This window comes from Schistocerca gregaria, chromosome 1 (genome assembly GCF_023897955.1).
Source record: "Schistocerca gregaria isolate iqSchGreg1 chromosome 1, iqSchGreg1.2, whole genome shotgun sequence".
Classification (NCBI taxonomy): Eukaryota; Metazoa; Arthropoda; class Insecta; order Orthoptera; family Acrididae; genus Schistocerca; species Schistocerca gregaria.
Window position 1 is genome coordinate 168,266,093 of NC_064920.1, and position 23,132 is coordinate 168,289,224.

General features: G+C 48.7%; 1 pseudogene; it reads left to right on the forward strand.

Moving 5' to 3' along the window:
• Positions 1-1,708: 1,708 nt before the first annotated feature.
• Positions 1,709-1,826, forward strand: LOC126289231 (5S ribosomal RNA; annotated as a pseudogene).
• Positions 1,827-23,132: the final 21,306 nt, after the last annotated feature.

Here is a 23,132-nt window from a genome sequence, read left to right on the forward strand (position 1 = left end):
GACCGAGACTCGAACTGGGGACCTTTGCCTTTCGCGGGCAAGTGCTCTACCATCTGAGCTACCGAAGCACGACTCACGCCCGGTCCCCACAGCTTTACTTCTGCCAGTAACTCGTCTCCTACCTTCCAAAGTTTACGGAAGCTCTCCTGTAGCCATGTTTCTACATCTACATCTACGCACCAAATCTGGAAGCCAGCGTACAGTGTTTGGCGGAGGGAACCCTGCACCACTATTAGTTATTTTCTTGCCTATTCCACTCGCAAATAGAGCGAGGGAAAAACGATTGTCTATATGCCTCCGTATGAGCCCCAGTTTCTCGTCTCATATCTTCGTCGTCCTTACGCAAAATTTTTTGTTGTCGCCAGTACAATCGTTCTGCAGTCAGTTTGAAATGCTGGTTCTCTAAATTTTGTCAATGGTGTTACTCGGAAATAACGTCGGCTTCCCTCCAGTGATTCCCATCAGAGTTCCCATGGCATCTTTGTAGTACTTGCTTATTGCTCGAACCTACTGGTACAAATGTAGCAGAATGTCTGCGAATGGCTACGGCGTTTTACTTTAATCTAACCTGGCACAGATCCAAAACACTCGAGCAGTAATCAAAATTAGGTCGTACTAGCGACACAGCTGTATCTGGAGCAGCGGGAAGTCAACAGGCGCACTCTGAAACTGCGGTGTCCTTTAGAGATGAACCACACTGTACTAAAATTCTCCCAATAAACCGAAGTCGACCAATCGCCTTCCTTACAAGAATCCCCACATATTCGTTCCATTTCATATCACTTTACAGCGTTACGTCCAGATATTTAAACAACGTAACTGTGTCAAGCAGGACACCACTAATGGTGCATTCGAACGTTATAGGTTTCTTTTATTTTTACTCATCTGCATTAATTTCCATTTTTCCTTCATTTAGAGCTAGCTGATATTCATCACACTAACTAGAAATTTTGTCTAAGTCATCTTACATCCACCTAAAGTCATTCAGTGACACCTTCCCCTACACCACAGCATCATCCATCAGCAAACAACAGCCGGTTACTGCTCACCCTGTCTGTCTGATCATTTATGTATACAGGCTGTAATGGCTGTAAGTGCAAACATTTTTATACATGATATCTTAATATGTACACATACCAGTTTATTGGATGTTTTTTTCTTTGCATCGAACAGTTTTCCCACAAACACCTCACGAACTTACTTTACTATCAGATGTTTCCTGCACGGTCATAACTGCACGGCTAAGTTGATTACAACTGACAGTATAGGCCAACCGTTAGCACACATGTGCCCACACTTCTTCAACACCTGGCGTACTGCCCGGAAGAAATAATGGATTGCTCTTGCCACTTGGAACTGGAGGTACTAACCAACCTACAATTAGCTATACTCAGGCCGGCCGGAGTGGCCGAGCTGTTCTAGCCGCTACAGTCTGGAACCGTGCGACCACTACGGTCGCAGGTTCGAATCCTGCCTCGGGCACGGATGTGTGTGATGTCCTTAGGTTATTTAGGTTTAAGTAGTTCTAAGTTCTAGGGGACTGATGGCCTCAGCAATTAAGTCCCATAGTATTTAGATCCATTTGAACCATTTGCAAATACTGATGCATTGTTGTTCAGCACACTACTCTCAGTCACCAATAAAAATATCTGTACTTATTCCTGTTACACTCCGTAAGAGGATGAAAGCGGTCCTATCACACTTCACTGGCAACGGCTATGCCGCAGTTGATACACCGGTTCCCGTGAGATCACCGAAGTTGAGCGCTGTCGGGCGTGGTCGGCACTTGGATGGGTGACCATCCGGGCCGCCATGCGCTGTTGCCATTTTTCGGGGTGCACTCACCCTCGTGATGCCAATTGAGGAGCTACTCGACCTACTATTAGCGGCTTTGGTCAAGAATACCATCTTACTACCGGAGAGCGGTGTGCTGACCCCACGCCCCTTCTATCCGCATCTTCCACAGAGGATGACACGGGGGCCGGATGATCCCGGTAGGCCACCCGTGACCTGACGACGGACTGCTATCACACTTCAGTGGGGCACACCTGACGATACGCTTGTCTCGGCTGAACTCTTGCCCCCTCTCGTCAGAGCCAATACAACTTACGATGCTCTAGTGTTGTATATGCATGCCCACTATTCTTACCACACTGTCGTCCATCTCGTCACCACTCACTCTGGAGTCATAGCAGTATAACTTCCGATGCTTGCCATCGATATGATGCCGCCGTATGCCTCATGTCTCAAGTTCCGAAAGACACCGGTAATCTACACTTGCACGTCCCTTTGGGCATGCTGTATGTGGTACCGACATCAGTAGTTGCAGAGACGTTTGATACGCGCAGAAGCATGCATGAACCAAACCATTCCTCATTTGTGAAGTGATTTTCTCCTGTACTGAAAATAAGCTACTGGAGATTCAGTTTGGTAGCATTATGGCAAGTTGTTCAAGTACTTAATTTAAAATGCTGATGTGAACTAGGTCACGTATTCAAGAACGGGTAACCATACTTTATCATGGTTGAACTGTGTCAGGCAAAGACCAAATAAGTAAGTTTGTTTAGAACGTAACTTGGGTATTGGAATGAGATGGTTCAAATGGCTCTGAGCACTATGGGACTTAACATTTGAGGTCATCAGTCCCCTAGAACTTAGAACTAGTTAAACCTAACTAACCTAAGGACATCACACACATCCATGCCCGAGGCAGGAGTCGAACCTGCGACCGTAGCAGTCTCGCAGTTCCGGACTGAAGGGCCTAGAACCGCACGGCCACCACGGCCGGCTAGAATTAGATGATTTTCTGCAATCAGTACCCTGCGTGCTTAGCCAAATCAGTTTTCAGTCACACAGTGGTCATTATCTGTTATTTGCGGAACGACGAGTTGATTGATTGGCCCCATCTAAGACAAAGCTCAGCATTTCTCTTTTCGTCCATTTTTTCCACTGTGTGTGGGAGACGCGTTGTCGCTTCCGCCTGAGGTATCCGCAGTCAGTAGTTTGCTGCAGCAGGTGTACTCGTAGCAGTGTCGTGCACCTCACAGTAAAGCGGATGTGGAATTTACAGCTGACACAGTAATCATCAAGAGCGTAGAGACGCGCTGTGTTCTCTCCTCGAATTGCAGCACATAAGCCTGCAATGGGTCTTTTCCGCCACGGAAACGATCTGTTAACGCGAAAAGCCGTCTTCCTCGGCGGACGTGGCGTGAAGGGCTCTCGCGAAACGAGAGACACTCACTGGCTACAGTGGGGAGGGGAAGCAGGCTGGCAGCTCAGTTACAGCCGCGGTGGCGGCTCGCCACCGCACATTTCCGCCGCAATAAACAGCAGCAGCAGCAGCAGCAGCAGCAGCACAGCCCCGCAGGCGGTCAGAGTTTCCACACAGCGCCGCTGCTCTATTTCTGGCGGAAGGGCGTACAAGTATCACAGCACGAGTCCACGCATCAGCGCCAGCTGTACCTCCTGACATACGTCGCACAGTATGTGTGTGTGTGTGTGTGTGTGTGTGTGTGTGAGGACAGCCTCGAAACCAGATTATGACTACTCTTGGCAGACACCGCTTACCCATATAGAACATACTATAAGGCATGTTGAGAAAGTAAGTGACTATAACGGACTGTCTTTTTTGTTTTTTGAAGGTTGGCAACACTTAAAGGAAACTTCCCGGTGCACCCCCCTGAGATTTAGTGATAAGATGTCCCAGCATACAGGTCGTCAAAAACGGGACACAGATCACTCTTGAAAACAGGGAAAAGGTGTACGAAACTGAAAAAAGCAAAATACACTGAAGAGACAAAGAAACTGGTACACCTGCCTAATATCGTGTAGGGCCCCCACAGGCATGCAGAAATGCCCTAACACAGTGTGGCACGGACTCAACTAATGTATGAAGTAATGCTGGAGGGAAGTGACACCATGAATTCTGCAGGGCTGTCCATTAATCGGTAAGATTACGAGAGGATGAAGACCTCTTACGAACAGCACGTTTCAAGGCATCCCAGATATGGTCAATAACGTTCATGTTTGGGGATTTTGGTGGCCAGTGGAAGCCATTACACTCAGAAGAGTGTTCCTGGAGCAACTCTGTAGCAATTCTGTACGTGTGGGGTGTCGCATTGTCCTGCTGAAAATTCCCTAGTTCGTCGGAATGCACAATGAACGTGAATGTGTGCAGGTGCTCAGACAGGATCCTTACGTACGTGTCACCTGTAAGAGTCGTATCTAGACCTATTAGGGGTCCTATATCATTCCACCTGCACTCGCCCCACACCATCACAGAGCATCCACCAGCTTGAACAGTCCCCTGCATGGATACATAAGGTTATCTCCATAACCGTTAACGTCATCCGCTCGATACAATTTAAACGAGACTAGTCCGACCAGGGAACATATTTTTAAGTCATCAACAGTCCAATGTCGGTGTTGAAGCGCCCAGACGAGACGTAAAATTTTCTGTCGTGCACTCATCAAGGGTACACGAGTGGGCCTTCGGCTCCGAAGCCCATATTGATGATTGGTTGGTTGGTTTGTGGGATTAAAGGGACCAGACTACAATCGCCATCGGTCCCTTGTCCCATAAAAACTAAAACCACCCGAAGAGAATAAAAAACGAACAACAGGAAAGACAGCAGACGAAACATGACATGAAATACTCTGACAGAGACCAGACAAAACAAATTAAAACACAGTGTGACGGTGGTAGGCCGACCGTAGAGAAAAAGAGGAAAAGCCACCCACCAAGAACACTTTAAAAACTCAGTTTAAAATCAGAGGCTAAAAGCCAGAATCAACACTAAAAAAAAAACTCAGATTAAAGGATAAAAAACCCCTGCCCGAATAAAACACAAAACCAAGTCCACCATGGCAGAGTCATATGATAAAAGAGCAGTGAGCGTGTGAGGCATTGCAAAAGTCTGCCTGAGCACGGTTAAAAGGGACCACTCGGACAGAATATGGACCACCGTCAAGGACGCCTCACAACGACAAAGAGGGGGATCCTCAGGACACAGTAAATAACTGTGCGTGAGTCGGGTGTGGCCAATGCGGAGCCGACAAAGGGCGACTGAGTCCCTGCGGTTGGCTCGCATGGATGATCGCCACACAGTCGTTGTGTCCTTGACGGCACGGAGTTTGTTAGGGGTGGTCAGACCGCGCCATTCAGCATCCCAATACGAGAGAACTTTGCGGCGTAAGACTGCCCGCAAATCAGCCGCCAGGAGGCCAATCTCCAGAGATGGCGCACTGGTGGCCTCTTTCGTCAGGCGGTCAACAGTTTCATTGCCGGGTATACCAACATGGCGTGGGGTCCAAACAAAGACCACAGACCTGCCGCTACGGGCGAAAGTATGCAGGGACTCCTGGACAGCCATCACCAGACGAGAACGAGGGAAACACTGGTCGAGAGCTCGTAAACCGCTCAGGGAATCGCTACAGATAACGAAGGACTCACATGAGCAGGAGCGGATATACTCTAGGGCACGAAAGATGGCGACCAGCTCAGCAGTGTAAACGCTGCAGCCAGACGGCAACGAACGTTGTTCAGTATGGTCCCCTAGAGTTAGTGCATAACCGACGAGACCAGCAAACCATCGAACCGTCGGTGTAGACAACGCCAGAGCCCTGATACGTGGCCAGGATGGAATAAAAGCGGCGTCGGAAGGCCTCCGGAGGGACTGAGTCCTTCGGGCCATGTGCCAAGTCGAGCCGAAGGCAAGGGCGAAGCACACACCACGGGGGTGTACGCAGAGGGGCCCGGAAAGGAGGTGGAACAGGGAAACACCCAAGCCAGGAAAGAAGCTGTTTGACACGTACGGCGATCGGACAACCCAACCGGGGCCGACGTTCTGGCAGATGAACGACTGACTGCGGGAACAGGACACGATAATTTGGATGCCCGGGCAAGCTAAAAACATGGGCAGCATAAGCAGCCAGTAATTGTTGGCGTCGTAACCGCAGTGGAGGGACACCTGCCTCCATAAGTATGCTGTCCACAGGGCTGGTTAGGAAGGCACCAGTGGCAAGGCGTATCCCGCTGTGGAGGATTGGGTCCAGCACCCGCAACGCAGATGGGGATGCTGAGCCATAAGCCAGACTCCCGTAGTCCAGACGGGACTGGATTAACGCCTGATAAAGCCGTAGGAGAGTAGATCGGTCGGCGCCCCACCTGGTGTCGCTCAGGCATCGCAGAGCATTTAGATGCCGCCGACACGCCTGTTTAAGCTGCCGAATATGAGGCAGCCAAGTCAACCGGACATCAAAAACCATCACCAAAAACCTATGGGACTCCACCACTTTAAGAAGCTAGCCGTCAAGATAAAGCCGCGGCTTCGGGTGAACAGTGCGTCGCCGGCAGAAATGCATGACGCAGGTCTTGGGTGCGGAAAACTAAAAACCATGCGCTACAGCCCAAGACTGCGCCTTGCGGGTTGCGCCCTGTAGCTGACGTTCAGCAGCTGCAATGCCAATAGAGCTGTAGTAAAGGCAGAAGTCGTCAGCATACAGGGAAGCGGAGACGGTATTTCCCACGGCCACAGCGAGCCCGTTAATGGCTATTAAAAACAGACAGACACTTAGAACAGAACCCTGTGGCACACCGTTCTCCTGGACTTGGGATGAACTATATGAGGCCGCGACGTGTACGCGGAAGGTACGATACGACAGAAAATTGCGGATATAGATCGGCAGAGGGCCCCGAAGACCCCATCCATGAAGGGAAGAAAGGATGTGATGACGCCATGTCGTATCATACGCCTTCCGCATGTCGAAAAAGACAGGAACCAGATGCTGACGGCGGGCAAAGGCAGTACGGATGGCCGACTCCAGGCTCACCAGATTGTCGGTGGCAGAGTGGCCTTTACGGAACCCACCCTGAGACGGAGCCAGAAGGCCTCGAGACTCCAGTACCCAATTCAAGCGCCGGCTCACCATCCGTCCAAGCAACTTGCAAAGAACGTTGGTGAGGCTAATGGGACGGTAGCTGTCCACCAAAAAGGGTTCTTCCCTGGTTTCAGAATGGGGACAACAAGACTTTCCCGCCATTGCGACGGAAACTCACCCTGGACCCAAATGTGGTTGTAAAGATCGAGGAGGCGTCGCTGGCAGTCCACTGAAAAGTGTTTCAGCATCTGAGAGTGGATGCTATCTGGCCCAGGAGCGGTATCAGGACAAGCGGCGAGGTCACTTCGAAATTCCCACTCACTGAATGGAACATTGTACAATTCAGGATGGTGAGTGAGAAAAGAAAGACTCCAACGTTCTATCCGCTCCTTAATGGAGCGGAAGCCCAAGGGGTGGTTGGCAGAAGAGGAATTCATAGCAAAGTGCTCTGCCAAGCGGTTTGCAATGACGTCGGAGTCAGTACAAACTGCTCCATTCAGTGAGAGCGCAGGGACACTGACAGGGGTCCGATAGCCATAGAGGCGGCGAATCTTGGCCCAGACCTGCGATGGAGTGACATGGAGGCCAATGGTGGACACATACCGCTCCCAGCACTCCTGCTTGCGTTGGCGTATAATGCAGCGGGCTCGCGCACGCAGCCGTTTGAAGGCGATAAGGTGGTCGATTGAGGGATGTCGCTTGTGACGCTGGAGCGCCCGCCGGCGAGCTTTAATCGCTTCAGCGATCTCAGGTGACCACCAAGGCACAGTCCGCCGCTGAGGGAACCCAGAAGAACGGGGAATGGCAGATTCGGCGGCAGTAACGATGCCGATGGTGACCGACTGAACCACTGCATCAATGTCATCATTAGAGAGAGGCTCAATAGTGGCAGTGGAGGAGAACAAGTCCCAGTCAGCCTTATTCAGAACCCATCTGCTGGGGCGCCCAGAAGACTGACGCTGTGGTAGTGACAGAAAGATCGGAAAGTGGTCATTACCACACAGGTCGTCATGCACTCTCCATTGGACAGATGGTAAGAGGCTAGGGCTACAGATGGAAAGGTCAATGGCGGAGTATGTGCCATGCGCCACACTGAAGTGTGTGAAGGCACCATCATTTAAGATCGAGAGATCGAGCTGCGCCAATAAATGCTCAACGATGGCGCCGCGACCTTTTGCCACTGACCCACCCCACAGATGCTTATGGGCGTTAAAGTCGCCCAGTAACAGGAAAGGTGGAGGCAATTGAGCTATCAGAGCAGCCAGGACATGCTGCGCGACATCAACATCCGGTGGAAGGTAAAGACTGCAGACGGTAACAGCCTGTGGCGTCCACACCCGAACAGCGACAGCCTCTAAAGGTGTGTGGAGAGGTACAGACTCGCTGTGAAGAGAGTTCAGGACATAGATGCAGACGCCACCAGACACCCTTTCATAAGCTGCCTGGTTCTTATAATAACCCCGATAGCCACGGAGAGCAGGGGTTCGCATTGCCAGAAACCAAGTTTCCTGCAGAGCAATGCAGAGGAAAGGGTGAATGCTGATAAGTTGGCGGAGCTCAGCTAGATGGTGGAAGAAACCGCTGCAGTTCCACTGAAGGATGGTGTTGTCCATGGCTGAGAAAGGCGTGACGGGACTGGGAAGGGAGATTACGCCGCTGGGTCACCTGCTGTCTCCGATTTAGCACCTGTGATAGTGCTTTCCATGGCGTCTGATGGACCGGCGAGATCGAGGTCCTCAGCGGACGCCAGAATCTCCACCGCATCCTCAGACGCAGAGCTGGAAGGTTGCGGTGGGATGGCTGCCACCGCGAGTTCCTTGGGCTGAGAGCTCTTCTTGGGTTTCTCACGCCGTTCCTTGGGTCGCACCGGCTGGGAGGGCTTCACCGATTCAGTCTCCGGGACGGAGGAGGATCGTGAAGCCCTACGACCAGCTGATTGCGGGCACTTACGCCATTGTCGGTCGTCAGGCTTCTCGCTGGCGGAAACTTGGGAAGGAAGGGACCCAAGGGACCCCTTGCGAGCGTGAGAAGCCGAAGAAGGTGGACACTTCTCCGGCTTAGAAGTGGGGACGGACGTCCCCGATGGGTGGGATGGTGTTGCTCCTGAAGTAGGTGGCGCAGGAGCAACCCGGTGGGTAGAGCCCCCCACTGGCGAGGGGGCAGGAGGAGTTTTACTACTCATCGATCCAGCCACAATTTGAGAAACAGACTGGGCTAGCACAGGTGTTGTAGCAGCAGCGTAGGAAAATGTCATTCTCACAGGATGGAGTCGGTCGTATTTCCTCTTGGCCTCAGTATAGGTTAGTCGGTCCAGGGTCTTGTATTCCATGATTTTACGCTCTCTCTGAAAAATTCGGCAGTCTGGCGAGCAAGGTGAATGGTGCTCCCCGCAGTTGAAACAGATGGGAGGCGGGGCACATGGAGTATTGGGATGTGATGGGCGTCCGCAATCTCGACATGTGAGGCTAGAAGTGCAGCGAGAAGACATATGGCCGAACTTCCAGCACTTAAAGCACCGCATCGGGGGAGGGATATAGGGCTTAACGTCACATCGGTAGACCATCACCTTGACTTTTTCCGGTAATGTATCCCCTTCGAAGGCCAAGATGAAGGTACCAGTAGCAATATGATTTTCCTTCGGACCCCGATGAACGCGCCGGACGAAATGGACACCTCGGCGCTCTAAATTGGTGCGCAGCTCTTCATCAGACTGCAAAAGAAGATCCCTTTGGTAAATAACTCCCTGGACCATATTTAAACTCTTATGGGGTGTGACCGTAACGGCAACATCCCCCAACTTGTCACAAGCGAGTAACCGTCGTGACTGGGCAGAGGATGTCGTTTGTATCAGGACTGACCCAGAGCGCATTTTTGACAAGCCCTCCACCTCCCCAAACTTGTCCTCTAAATGCTCGACGAAGAACTGAGGCTTTGTGGAGAGAAAAGACTCCCCATCAACCATCGTACAAACTAAGAATCGGGGCGAATAACTGCTACTGCCATCCTGAGACTTACGTTCCTCCCACGGTGTGGCCAGGGAGGGGAACGTTTTCGGATCGTACTTCTGAGCGTTAAACTGAGCCCGAGAACGCTTAGAGACTACTGGCGGCTGGCCACCAGCGAGAGACGATGTACCACGCTTCATTGCGGGTCATCCGCCCTGATGCCACCTACTCCGACCAAGGGCCCTCCCCACGGGCGCCACCCAGCCACGGCAAGAGCAACCTGGAAGGATGGCCGTTGCCGGGACTCCCGATACCCCTGGAGGATAGGCATCTACTCCTTGGCATACGTGGGGAGTTAACGGCGCAGGCATCAGTAGAGCGATCCCTGTGTTGTCAGGGGGCTACAACCAACAGGGTACATGGCGGCCCCACCACAACGGACTGGCTACCGTGCTGGAGGTTAGGTAACATGTTGTCCATGGTCGCCATAGGTGCAGAAAGAGGCACTGCACAGTGCAAGGTGTTATCTGCACACAGAAAAAGAGTCATGCCCAAGAGATAGAGAGCGGACAGGACTGCAGTTCAGCTGTGTATAAGCTGGCGAAAGGTCTGATCGCAAGATGGACACAATGCACCAAGTAAGGCGCCCTTCCCCAATCGGCTCGCTCTTCGGAAAATTTTGAGAGATGGAGGTCAAACCCAACAGGGGACCATCATACAAGGCCGAAAAGTTTGAGACTCCTTTTAGTCGCCTCTTACGATAGGCAGGAATACCGCGGGCCTATTGTAACCCCCGAACCCGCAGGGGGACCCATATTGATGATATTTCGCTGAACGGTTCGCACGCTGACACTTGTTGATGACTCAGCACTGAAATCTGCAGCAGTTTGCGGTAGGGTTGCACTTCAGTCACGTTGAACGATTTTCTTCAGTCGCCGTTGCTCCCGTTTTTGCGGGATCTTTTTCTGACCGCATTGATGCCGGAAATTTGGTGTTTCACCGGATCCCTGATATTCACGGTACGCTTGTGAAATGGTCATACTGGAAAAATCCTCGCTTCTTCCCTACCTTGGAGATGCTTTGTCCGATCGCTCTTGCGCCGACTGTAAAACCACTTTCAAGCTCACTTAAATCTTGATAATCTGCCATTGTAGCAGGAGTAATCGATCTAACAACTGCGCCAGACACTTGTCTTCTATAGGCGTTGCCGATTGCAGCACCGTATTCTGCCTGGTTACGTATCTCTGTATTTCTGAATGCAGGCCTATACCAGTTTCTTTCTCGCTTCAGTGTCGAAAGAGTGGACAGTCCAAGCTGAAGATGTGCAACATCAACAGAATTTTAGTAGCCATGTCGTCCTGGGTATGTGGTCACGTTGGAAAATCCGTGTTCAAATCTGCTTCGTGCCCCATTTTTTTTTTTCATTTTCATCAAAATTATGAGCTGTACTTCCGGTCATTGACGTGTCTGTTCGCTGCATTCAGATTTGTGTCTGTTTCGTGGTGTAGCGTCCGTGTGCTACAGCGAGGTGTAAGAAAGGGACATCCATACGTACGAACTTCCTATTTGTTCTAGGCGAGTACCACATGTTATGAACCTTGCGTTCAATTTTGGATGTTTTGACTGTTGAATTTCTTGCTTGTAACATAGTTCACACCCGTTTCTTTGTTGTTTCCATTTCTGCGAGAGGTCTGTAAGGCACCTTATCTGCTCTGACTGTTGATCACATTTACTTGGGGCGGTAATACGAGTATATTCTTAGACATGACTCATGCTCTATAACCAACATAGAGTATGACAATAGTCAAGACTACAATAGGAGATCAGACACGTCAATCACCGGACGGAAAGTTCTAAAATTTCTGAAACAAAAAATGGGGCAAGAAGGAGATTTGAAAATGGATCGCCCCTTTCGCAGTGCAACACGGTGACCACACAATCACGTGTTGTTGTTGTTGCGAGATGCTCAATGTTGCACATCCGGAGCTCGGACAGCTCACTGTTTCTATTTTGCTTCTATTTTCACATTTCAGTGCATCTTCTTCCACTTTTCAGGTCTGATCTATGTTCAGTTTTTAACAGCCCATCCACTATATCTGAGGTTGGTGCTATGGGAAGTTTCTGTTAAGAGTGATACAGTTGGATTTCTTACCCATAACGAGCACCGCAGGAACACGGTAGTAAGTAAACTCACGTTGTAGTGTCCAGATGCGGGAAAGATATCGATGAGAACTCACCCCAGATGCGATCCACATGCTGTGATCTGATTTCTACTCGCGGAAGGAATAACACCAAGATAAATTGTTTCGCGAATCAAAACTATTTACGTCGAAGGAAAAAAAGAAGGAAAGAAGATTGGGTTCAACATGGTGTCGACATCAAATGTGTGATGAACAGAACGAGTGTGTTTAAGTGGTGTAGGGAATTTAGTGGAAGCAGAACAGATGTTCATGAGTAACAGAGGAGTGGATCAACCTTCCATTTTGACTCGCATTCGGAAGGATCGACCATCCATCCTGTTTTTAGGTTTTTCGTGGTTACCCTAAATCGGTTGAGACAAATTCCGGGATGGTCCCTTTGAAAGGGCACGGCCGATTTCCTGACCCATTCTTCCTTCACCTAATGGGACCGATGACCTAGCTGCCTGGTCCCCTACACCAAATCAACCGATCACCCTTTCACTAATGAATTGGTGCAAAAAATTGAGGATGCTGTTCGTGAAGACTGCCGGCTGACAATAGATGAAATTTCTGCAATGTTTCCACAACTCTCCAGAACTCTCCTGTAACACGAGAAACTCACAGAAACGCTGCGATACCGGAAACTGTGCACAGCATGGGTCCCAAACCAGCTGACAGAGCAGCACAAGCGAAATCGCGTCATTAGCGCAAGGAATTTTTTGAGCGACTTCAATAAGAAGCCAAGGATTTTGAGAGTTCTGTTGTAACAAAAGTCGGAACGTGGGTGGCTCGTTACATGCCTGAGCCAAAAAGTGGCGACACACGAATTCGCTTATTTGCCAAAAAATACAAAACCACAGTTTCGGGCTAAAAAAATCATGTCCTTAGTGTTACGGGACTGAAAAAATATCATTTTGATGGAATTTCTGCTTCATTGTGAGACGATCAATGCACAACGATACAGTCAGACACCAAAACGCTAGAAAACAGCATTTAAAACAAAAGGAGGAGAATGCTGACAAGAGGACTGTGCTTTTTCACACGACAACGCCCGTCCTCACAAAGCTTTAGACTCCAAGGGGCTCTTGTTTAGTTGGGGTGTTTTGAACCACCTCCGTATTCCCCTGACTTGGCACCTTCAATTGTAGTCTTTTCACCTTGCTGAAGGCACACGTGATCGAATTAAATTTTCAACCTACGATCAGGCGCAGAAAGAAGTTCCGAAGTGGGGAAAAGAGATGGCGGGAGAGTTCTTCGTTGAGGACATAAACAAGCTCGTGACACTACTTACCCCCATGCGTTCAACGGGTCGGCGATTATGTGGAAAAAATTTGTCGGCAGAAATTTTTATTCCAAATTAGCTTTTACTAAAAAAAAAGACGATCCCTTCGACACACTTGACGGTAATTACTACCGATCTGCGTTGAAGGCTTAGACCTGCGGGCTGTTCCGTCAATCATTCGATACTTGTTTCTGATTTCTTTCTTCCTCGGCTGACCTTAATGGCGTCACGAAAAAAGTTGCTTTCATATGTTACAAGAACGTGTTATTGCTTCAGCGATTCTGGCTCCTGGTGGCATTGTGGTGCCTCAGTTGCAGATGTATCGGTTCTGTGGCGTTCTACATTCCTCATAGAAGTCACCGGCCGACTGATTAAACCTCTTGTGGAGGTATGGTATTCCGGCTACATTATGGAGCACAGCCGTCGGGAAACCGCGAGGTGTCTGTGAGTGAGTATGACAGCTCGACTTCGCACCTTCTGTAGGTGATCGATGCGAGTACGGACCGCGTTACTCCTAGGCGACAGATGCGAGCTCCAAAACTGGATGCAGTAGCATCTTCTGCACAACTCCCAGGTCGAAAAAGAACTTAACAGCGGGTACAGTTGGTGGGCTGGTGCCGCATTGATTCTGAGACTGTCGTCTTGATTCTCGTTATTGCCACATTTTTCCATAGCATAAGGGTTGATTCCCATAAGCTGTCGACAGTACCACAACATTTTCCTTCCCATTTTACACAGACTTAGTGCTGTCTACATTCAGTAGGTACTCTTTAAAAAATTGGCTTTTTAATATTCTGTTAATGTCAGTACAGCAGAAGCAAAGTTGAAATTATGAAGCATAAGGAATAACATTATTCAATCTGTATATTGAACAAGCAGTAAAGGAAACAAAAGAAAAATTTGGAGTAGGTATTAAAATTCATGGAGACGAAGTAAAAACTTTGAGGTTCGCCGATGACATTGTAATTCTGTCAGAGACAGCAAAGGACCTGGAAGAGCAGTTGAACGGAATGGACAGTGTCTTGAAAGGAGGATATAAGATGAACATCAACAAAAGCAAAACGAGGATAATGGAATGTAGTCAAATTAAATCGGGTGATGCTGAGGGAATTAGATTAGGAAATGAGACACTTAAAGTAGTAAAGGAGTTTTGCTATTTAGGAAGTAAAATAACTGATGATGGCCGAAGTAGAGAGGATATAAAATGTAGACTGGCAATGACAAGGAAAGCGTTTCTGAAGAAGAGAAATTTGTTAACATCGAGCATAGATTTAAGTGTGAGGAAGTCGTTTCTGAAAGTATTTGTATGGAGTGTAGGCATGTATGGAAGTGAAACATGGACGATAAACAGTTTGGACAAGAAGAGAATAGAATCTTTCGAAATGTGGTGCTACAGAAGAATGCTGAAGATAAGGTGGATAGATATTGTAACTAATGAGAAGGAGGGAAGTTTGTGGCACAACAACTTGACTAGAAGAGGAGATCGATTGGTAGGACATGTCCTGAGGCATCAAGGGATCACAAATTTAGCATTGGAGGGCAGCGTGGAGGGTAAAAATCGTAGAGGGAGACCAAGAGATGAATACACTAAGCAGATTCAGAAGGATGTAAGTTGCGGGAGGTACTGGGAGATGAAGAAGCTAGCACAGGACAGAGTAGCATGGAGAGCTGCATCAAACCAGTCTCAGGACTGAAGAAAACAACAACAACAACATGTGATCAAAAGTATCCGGACACCACCAAAAACATACGCTTTTCATATTACACTACTGGAAATGGAAAAAAGAACACATTGACACCGGTGTGTCAGACCCACCATACTTGCTCCGGACACTGCAAGAGGGCTGTACAAGCAATGATCACACGCACGGCACAGCGGACACACCAGGAACCGCGGTGTTGGCCGTCGAATGGCGCTAGCTGCGCAGCATTTGTGCACCGCCGCCGTCAGTGTCAGCCAGTTTGCCGTGGCATACGGAGCTCCATCGCAGTCTTTAACACTGGTAGCATGCCGCGACAGCGTGGACGTGAACCGTATGTGCAGCTGACGGACTTTAAGCGAGGGCGTATAGTGGGCATGCGGGAGGCCGGGTGGACGTACCGCCGAATTGCTCAACACGTGGGGCGTGAGGTCTCCACAGTACATCGATGTTGTCGCCAGTGGTCGGCGGAAGGTGCACGTGCCCGTCGACCTGGGACCGGACCGCAGCGACGCACGGATGCACGCCAAGACCGTAGGATCCTACGCAGTGCCGTAGGGGACCGCACCGCCACTTCCCAGCAAATTAGGGACACTGTTGCTCCTGGAGTATCGGCGAAGACCATTCGCAACCGTCTCTATGAAGCTGGGCTACGGTCCCGCACACCGTTAGGCCGTCTTCCGCTCACGTCCCAACATCGTGCAGCCCGCCTCCAGTGGTGTCGCGACAGGCGTGAATGGAGGGACGAATGGAGACGTGTCGTCTTCAGCGATGAGAGTCGCTTCTGCCTTGGTGCCAATGATGGTCGTATGCGTGTTTGGCGCCGTGCAGGTGAGCGCCACAATCTGGACTGCATACGACCGAGGCACACAGGGCCAATACCCGGCGTCATGGTGTGGGGAGCAATCTCCTACACTGGCCGTACACCTCTGGTGATCGTCGAGGGGACACTGAATAGTGCACGGTACATCCAAACCGTCATCGAACCCATCGTTCTACCATTCCTAGACCGTCAAGGGAACTTGCTGTTCCAACAGGACAATGCACGTCCGCATGTATCCCGTGCCACCCAACGTGCTCTAGAAGGTGTAAGTCAACTACCCTGACCAACAAGATCTCCGGATCTGTCCCCCATTGAGCATGTTTGGGACTGGATGAAGCGTTGTCTCACGCGGTCTGCACGTCCAGCACGAACGCTGGTCCAACTGAGGCGCCAGGTAGAAATGGCATGGCAAGCCGTTCCACAGGACTACATCCAGCATCTCTACGATCGTCTCCATGGGAGAATAGCAGCCTGCATTGCTGCGAAAGGTGGATATACACTGTACTAGTGCCGACGTTGTGCATGCTCTGTTGCCTGTGTCTATGTGCCTGTGGTTCTGTCAGTGTGATCATGTGATGTATCTGACCCCAGGAATGTGTCAATAAAGTTTTCCCCTTCCTGGGACAATGAATTCACGGTGTTCTTATTTCAATTTCCAGGAGTGTAGGTACATTTTGCTGCCATCTACAGCCAGGTGCTCCGTATCAGCGACCCCATTAGTCATTAGATATCGTGAGAGAGCAGAATGGGGCATCCCGCGGAACTCACAGACTTCGCACGTGGTCAGGTGACTGGGTGTCACTTGTGTCATACGACTGCACGCGAAATTTCCACACTCCTAAACATCCATAGGTCCACTGTTTCCGGTGTGATAGTGAAGTGGAAACGTGAGCGGACAAGTAAAGAACAAAAGCGTAGAGGCCGATCTTGCCTGTTGACTGACAGCGACCGGCGACAGTTGGAGAGGTTTCGTAATGTGCAACAGGCAGACATCTACCCAGGCCGTCACAATGGAATTCCAAACTGTATCAGGATCCACTGCAAGTACTATCACAGTTATACGGGCTGTGAGAAAACTTGGATTTCATGGTCGAGCGGCTGCTCATAAGCCACACATCACGCCGGTAAATGCCAAACGACGCCTCGCTTCGTGTAAGGAGCGTAAACATTGGACCATTGAAGAGAGGAAAAACGTCGTGTTAAGTGACGAATCACTGTATTTAATGTGGCGATCCGATGGCAGGGTGTGGCTATGGCGAATTACCGGTCAACGTCATATGGCAGCGGGTGTAGTGCCAACAGTAAAATTCGGATGCGGTAGTGTTATGGTGTGGCCGTGTTTTTTCACGGAGGTGGCTTGCACCCTTTGTTGATTTGCGTGCCACTATCACAGCACAGGCCTACACTGATGTTTTAAGCACCTTCTTGCTTCCCACTGTTGAAGAGTAATTCGTGGACGGCGATTGCATCTTTCAACACGGTCAAGCACCTGTTCGTAATGCACGGCCTTTGGCGGAGTGGTTACACGACCGCCGGCCACGGTGGCCGAGCGGTTCTAGGCGCGCAGTCCGGAACCGTGCGACTGCTACGGTCGCAGGTTCTAATCCTGCCTCGGGCATGGATGTGTGTGATGTCCTTAGGTTAGTTAGGTTTAAGTAGTTCTGAGTTCTAGGGGTCGTACGACCTGAAGTCTTGAGTCCCATAGTGCTCAGAGCCATTTGAACCACGTTTTTGGTTACACGACAAAACATCCCTTTAATGGACTGGCCTGCGCAGAGTCCTGACCTGCACCCTACAAAATTCATTTGGGATGTTTTGGAACGCCGACTCCGTGCCAGGCCTCGTCGACCGACATCGATACCTCTCCTCAGTGCAGTACTCCGTGAGGAATGGGCTGCCATTCCCCAAGAAACCTTCCAGCACCTGATTGAACGTATGCCTGCGAGGGTGGAAGCTGTGATCAAGGCTAAGGGTAGGCCAACATCATATTGATTACCGATGGAGGGCGACACGAACGTGTAAGTCATTTTCAGCCAGGTGTTCGCATATTTTTGATCACATAGTGTATGTAGGTGGAATATGCTTCTAGCACATATTCTGACGATATTTACTTTTTGCTTTTCATTTTAACGGTAGTTTCAATTTGAGCACTCTTCAATGTCTCTCTAATAGATGTACTATGTTGGGATGGGAAGAGTAAAATTGAGCTTTCAGTTTAGAGTAGAATCCCTCACAGCAATTAGAAGTCGACCCGCATAATGGGTGAAAAGTCGCAGTCTGCAAGAAGGTACGGGCTTGAAGTAAATAATGAAAATCATCTAGATGTTCGTTGTTAGTTTGGTGTGGTATTAGGTATTCGACGGAGGAGTCTTCTATTTGAACAAGAGGCAGGAAAGGCAGTCTAAACAAAGTTTCCAGAAGTATTCCGATTTCAGATTCCTTAGTTTTGAAATCGTTTGATAATCCCAATGAGTGTATCTTTCTGCACCATGTCTACCCAAGATGAAACGTGCAGCTGTTCATATTCGTTTGGAGCCAGAGTTAATAAACTGGCTGTTGAATTGCCATATCAAATTCAAAGTACATAATGTCCAGATTGATGTTTAATTTTTTTGTTTGGGAGCAAAAAAAATAAATACCTGTGTGAAACAGTGCTTTCGTTTACTCCACGGATTATATATATTTGGTGGAACGGCTTAGGGAAACTCTTGAAGACCTCATCCATAAATTAAGTTTTCGCGTCCATCAGAAAATTCAGTGCGCTTTTACATGAAATATCCAGAATATTTTTTTCAGAGTCGTTCACAAATAAAAAAAATTCTCACCTGTTTGTGTGGAAAATATTACTCGCCAGCGCTTTGAGTAATTCTGGTAAGTTGTTGGGAAACTTCGAGAATTTGGGTAATCGAGTGGCATTAATGCTTTTGCTTATTCGAACCAAATCCTGAATTGAGAGTGTGTCAGTAACACCATTAGCTAACTCGAGGCGTGTAAGTTTGGAGAGGCGATTACACAAATTATCTTCAGCCTCTCTCTTCAAAATACTACTGACTCTTTGCCGGTTTAAAATACCAATCATCCTTTCCACGATTATGGTGTAACTGTGAACCGAAAATATGATTTATTAAATTACACAAACGCTGACATGTTCTCCTCGTACGATTGTATCTGTCAACGCCATCAATGAGACATTTATGTAAACAGAATTTATAACCAGCTGTCACCAATAGTTTTTTGCCCTTTTCACTTGTCACTATACCAACCTCCACCGCTCACACGCATTGCTCTGACTCTCCTGTCTGCGTGGCACCCGCGGGGACTGGACGCTTCGCTGTGACGAGTGCTTGGCTATCGGCTGCCATGCAGGCCATTCACCCTTGCCTCCAGGTCGTCGCAGGCGGTCTGTGGTCTGCCACGCTGCCCTACTGGCCGCATGCAGACAGGAAACCAGCAGCACGTGTAATGTCTCGGAGGAAAGTTAATGTTCAGAAGCTTAGAAGTGAAAAGAATTGATTTAGGATTGTGGGCAGGTGGCTGTGCGGCATTCGGGATAATAGATGACTGATTTAATTTTTTGTGATTTTTCGAACGTTTCAAGGCGCTGCAGCCATGGACTGTACGGTTAGCCCCGGCGGTGGTTCGAGTCCTCCCTCGGGCATGTGTGTCTGTTTGTCCTTAGGATAATTTAGGTTATACCTAAGTAGTGTGTAAGCTTAGGGCTCTGGCTCTGAGCACTATGGGACTTAACTGCTGAGATCATCAATCACCTAGAACTTAGAACTACTTAAAAACTAACCTAGGACAGCACACACATCCATGCCCTAGGCAGGATTCGAACCTGCGACCGTAGCGGTCGCACGGTTCCAGACTGTAGCGCCTAGAACCGCTCGGCCACACCGGCCGGCTAAGCTTAGGGACTGATGACGTTACAAGTCCCATAAGATTTCACACACATTTGAACATTCGAACGTTTGAAGAACACATTGGTCGTAATTCAGGTTTATTAAATTACAAGTTCTCGTAAAAGATTTAATTACATACACTCCTGGAAATTGAAATAAGAACACCGTGAATTCATTGTCCCAGGAAGGGGAAACTTTATTGACACATTCTTGGGGTCAGATACATCACATGATCACACTGACAGAACCACAGGCACATAGACACAGGCAACAGAGCATGCACAATGTCGGCACTAGTACAGTGTATATCCACCTTTCGCAGCAATGCAGGCTGCTATTCTCCCATGGAGACGATCGTAGAGATGCTGGATGTAGTCCTGTGGAACGGCTTGCCATGCCATTTCCACCTGGCGCCTCAGTTGGACCAGCGTTCGTGCTGGACGTGCAGACCGCGTGAGACGACGCTTCATCCAGTCCCAAACATGCTCAATGGTGGACAGATCCGGAGATCTTGCTGGCCAGGGTAGTTGACTTACACCTTCTAGAGCACGTTGGGTGGCACGGGATACATGCGGACGTGCATTGTCCTGTTGGAACAGCAAGTTCCCTTGCCGGTCTAGGAATGGTAGAACGATGGGTTCGATGACGGTTTGGATGTACCGTGCACTATTCAGCGTCCCCTCGACGATCACCAGAGGTGTATGGCCAGTGTAGGAGATCGCTCCCCACACCATGATGCCGGGTGTTGGCCCTGTGTGCCTCGGTCGTATGCAGTCCTGATTTTGGCGCTCACCTGCACGGCGCCAAACACGCATACGACCATCATTGGCACCAAGGCAGAAGCGACTCTCATCGCTGAAGACGACACGTCTCCATTCGTCTCTCCATTCACGCCTGTTGCGACACCACTAGAGGCGGGCTGCACGATGTTGGGGCGTGAGCGGAAGACGGCCTAACGGTGTGCGGGACCGTAGCCCAGCTTCATGGAGACGGTTGCGAATGGTCCTCGCCGATACCCCAGGAGCAACAGTGTCCCTAATTTGTTGGGAAGTGGCGGTGCGGTCTCCTACGGCACTGCGTAGGATCCTACGGTCTTGGCGTGCATCCGTGCGTCGCTGCGGTCCGGTCCCAAGCCGACGGGCACGTGCACCTTCCGCCGACCACTGGCGACAACATCGATGTACTGTGGAGACCTCAAGTCCCACGTGTTGAGCAATTCGGTGGTACGTCCACCCGGCCTCCCTCATGCCCACTATACGCCATCGCTCAAAGTCCGTCAACTGCACATACGGTTCACGTCCACGCTGTCGCGGCATGCTACCAGTGTTAAAGTCTGCGATGGAGCTCCGTATGCCACGGCAAACTGGCTGACACTGACGGCGGCGGTGCACAAATGCTGCGCAGCTAGCGCCATTCGACGGCCAACACCGCGGTTCCTGGTGTGTCCGCAGTGCCGTGCGTGTGATCATTGCTTGTACAGCCCTCTCGCAGTGTCCGGAGCAAGTATGGTTTGTCTGACACACCGGTGTCAATGTGTTCTTTTTTCCATTTCCAGGAGTGTATTTCGAACTTTCACAAGAGACTTTATGAGCTGCGATAGTATTAAATCGTCCTCCAACCTAATCTGCAAGTCGTTACATACCCTCACTCGAAACGAGGGAAGCTGGTAAGAGAAACAGTTGGGCAATCGGATCTATATTACCAAATAGCCAATACATGGCAGCCGGTCACTCTGCCACACTTGCATGTTCTTGAGGCACCAAAAATTTGATTTTTATATTTCATATCATTACTGAGGCAAATTTACAAATTTAAAATGCTGTCAGAACCTTCTCATTAAGAGGTATAATGTTACATACGGTGCAGACTCCAGGGAAAAATTCGTTTCTTCTACTTTGCCGATTGCAGCCGAATTTTGAAATCTTGTCTGTCACGTAAAGATGTGCAGTATCCAAGGTTTAAAGTCCAGGACTTCGATGGTTTTTGAGTTTTGTATTTTTAATGTGACTGATACTCAGCTTTCAATTGACACATTTCAGACTTTTTAAGTACGTTCGCAAGACATTGTTCAACAGTTCTATGCATTCATGTTATGAGAAATGTTGTTATTTTACTTTCAGTATTTTATGCAATTGTTAAACTTAACTTTTGCTGAATGAAAATAAAACAGACAAACAACATTTTCCATAATATTAATCGATAAAAGTATTCCTTAAGATTGGTTGTTATTTAAGTTAAATAGTTTGGCATTGAACTTAGGAGAACAAACTTGTGGTAAAATTCATTTTAAAATTTGGACACACATCCGTTAAAATTCACCAACGCCATACGTTTCCCCTTCATGCCTCTGTAGAGCTTCCTCTTGTGGTAATTTCAATATCAGGCTTGCTTTTTTCCTTCTCCAGGTAGCATGTTGTGGACTGCTCGATCCGCCTTTGATGTCTACATAAGCAGACCTTCTGAGAGGGTGATAAAACTGTGCTTTCTTCAGTCTTCAAACATCGCACATTGAACTGAGAAACAGCTAGACGTAAAAGCATTTTTTGTTAACTTTGGTACTCTCGGACCAAATGACACTGTGGCAACTTCCATTTGCATTTTGCTTCTTGTCATCAGGGTATCTTGCCAGCAGTGCATCAGATGCGAGTCTCTGACAGGCAGGTGCTATGTTCACCACAGTCAGTGTGCTGCAGCCCCCCGTGCTGTCCACATGTCAAATGTTTCTTAGGTGTACTTGTAACACGAATACAGTCAAATCGTTTCGAGATCTAAGAGTCAACAGTCCAAAGGTGTGAAATTGTCATTAAAATTTCTTTGAAGAACACACAGTTAGGGGAAGGAGTCTCTCCTTAAAGGTTTAACACAATATGTCAAAGTTAGGAACTGCGTATGTGACTTGAGGCAGCCTAACTCACGGCGCGCCATTTTCCCCTACTATACTCATCCAGAGTTTGTTAATTGGAGCTGTTAGGAACATTCAGCTATTTTTAAACATAATTTACAAGATTTTCGAAACTTCTTCTCTCTTATGTGGCCACTAAATAACTAAAATGGTGATTTTTACTATTTCATTGCTCTGTGGGATAATAATCCGAAACCAACAAGACCAACGTAATTAGGATTTTGTGTCTTCAAAAAAATAACAAAAATTCAAACATTTAAAACATTCATTCGTTTGTAGACGTTTCAAACGCCTGCAGCTGTTCTGTACATAGCAGTTCGATTCATTAAAGATTAGCGGTGGGAAGGTATTGGTTTAGTTAGAATTAACTTTTAGCGATAATCTAGCTTAATTAAGCTGTTTTAGCTTTCTTTCGCTAATTTTAAGTTCAACCAGTCTGCCTTTACAGTAGGTTTGTCTGTTAAGTTTCAACGGATTTCTACAAATACGAGGTCTGTTCAAAAAATTCCGGAACTTTAT